The sequence below is a fragment of the Limulus polyphemus genome, unplaced genomic scaffold (genome assembly GCF_000517525.1).
Source record: "Limulus polyphemus unplaced genomic scaffold, Limulus_polyphemus-2.1.2 Scaffold9236, whole genome shotgun sequence".
NCBI classification, from domain to species: domain Eukaryota; kingdom Metazoa; phylum Arthropoda; class Merostomata; order Xiphosura; family Limulidae; genus Limulus; species Limulus polyphemus.
In genome coordinates, this window is record NW_013674846.1 from 10,044 (window position 1) to 12,361 (window position 2,318).

Consider the following 2,318-nt stretch of genomic DNA (forward strand, 5'->3'; position numbering starts at 1 on the left):
CTCTGCCCACTGCGGGTATCAAAAACCCGAATTTTACGTCATAAACTCTCAGACTTACCGTTGGGCCGTCGGGTGAGAGAGAGTTTGTTTGTTTGTTTCTTGTAACCATATAGCTACACGGTGGGCTAACTGTGCTCTGCCCACTGCGGGTATCAAAAACCCGAATTTTACGTCATAAACTCTCAGACTTACCGTTGGGCCGTCGGGTGAGAGAGAGTTTGTTTGTTTGTTTCTTGTAACCATATAGCTACACGGTGGGCTACCTGTGCTCTGCCCACTGCGGGTATCGAAATCCGAATTTTAGCGTTATAAGATCTCACTGTTCAGCGTTTTACGGTAATTACGTTTGAAAAGAAGTTCATATTAATACTTTAAATAAAACTTTCAATAAATCTTTAAAATCTAAAGATTTTTTATTTTCTGTAATTATTTATTTTCGTAAATAGACTGTAACTGTAAATGTTTAACAAACAAACATGTCTCACGTGTTATGTGACTCGGTGGCCCAGTCATATACTCCCGGGATTTTAATGCTAAAATTCGGGGTACGATCCCCGCGGTGTATACGATACAGATGGTCCTCTCCGTGTGTCATGAAGTACACATATCTGCCGTGTTACGTACATTTCACAAAACATGATTCCTAATTCTTAAAAATATAGTTATGAAAAAAAAGTTTGATTATTTTACTGCTGGGCCGTGAGAGTCTGTGTGGTACTGTGATGGCACCAACTTAGAATATTATTTTAAGGTAAGGTAGGTTTCGTATAAAAACTTGGAGTACGATTCCATGACGTAAATAAAGGAATACAAAAGCAAAGGAATCGAGAAGTTTGTTGGATTTTGGGTAAAGTTACGGTAGGGTCGTCCCAATTTTTGAAGTGATAGAATAGAGGGAGGACAGTTAGTGAACGCCATCTACCGCCAACTTTTGGGTTACTCTTTACCATTGGAAAGTGGGATTGATCGTCACATTATACTGCTCCCACGGCTGAAAGGGCGAACATGTTCGGTGTCGGGTTTCAATCCCGCGATCCACAGATTGCGAGTCGAATGCCCTAACCATCAGGTTGTGCCAAATCATTAAATGTAAGAAATCGTTACTTGGGAATAAAATACGTAAATATTGGTTTTTAAATATTGGTAGAACAAAACCATATTGGGCTATCTTCTGTGTTCACCGCAGGGAGTCGAACCCAGGATTTTAGCGTTGTAAGCTCGTAGACTTACCACTGTCCCACGTACTCGTATTAGGCAAATCTTTGGAAACGTTCTTGGATATTATCGTTGATGTGTTGAGAAAAATCAAGTTGTTCGAGGCCTATCAGTGCTAGTCGTCCCTAATTTTGAGGTGTTGGACTACAGGGAAGGCAGCTTGCCAACACAACTGACCGCTAACTCTTGGGATACTAGTATCTGACCAATTGGTGGGATTTGACTGCCACTCTTATGCCGCAGTCATGGCCCCAAAGTGTGAAGGTGTTTTTTTCCAGCAACGAAATTTGTGTCATGAACCTTCGAATTCACAGTCCATGCTCGCTAGCATTAGACCACGCCCAGTCCATTTAAAAAATAAGTAAATTAGTTGATAAATTAAATTTATGAATTTTTCAGTCGCAATTTGGAATTATTGCGAGTGAGGACGTCATGAAGTTTTAAACACTTAAAAGACATCCAAGTTCAAACACATTAACATATATATATATATCAAACGGTCCGAGGTTCGAGACTTGTAGCTGCTAAACACTCTCCGTACTTTCAGCGGTGTGCGATTATAAACGTACAAATCAATCTTGTTATTTGGTTCAAAGGGCCGAACAAAGTCCTCGTGGTGGCGGATGCTGTTAGCTGGCCACCTTTTCTCTGGTCAGTAGTTCAAAACTAAGAAAGGCTATACCTGAATTCTAGGAGCCTCTGGTCTAACTGTTTAACTAACGTGTGAAAATGATGCTGTTGAGGTTTAAAACTCATAGTAAAAGAAGACTTTTATTGAGATTACAGCTCAAAATCAAATAATTATTAACCTCTTCAACTAATTACTATAACGAGTGGAACACAGGTATATACAAATAATTATTAACCTCTTCAACTAATTACTATAACGAGTGGAATACAGGTATATACAAATAATTATTAACCTCTTCAACCAGTTACTATAACGAGTGGTATACAGGTATATACAAAGAATTATTAATCTCTTCAACCAGTTACTATAACGAGTGGAATACAGGTATATACAAAGAATTATTAACCTGTTCAACTAATTACTATAAGGAGTGGTATACAGGTATATACAAAGAATTATTAACCTGTTCAAC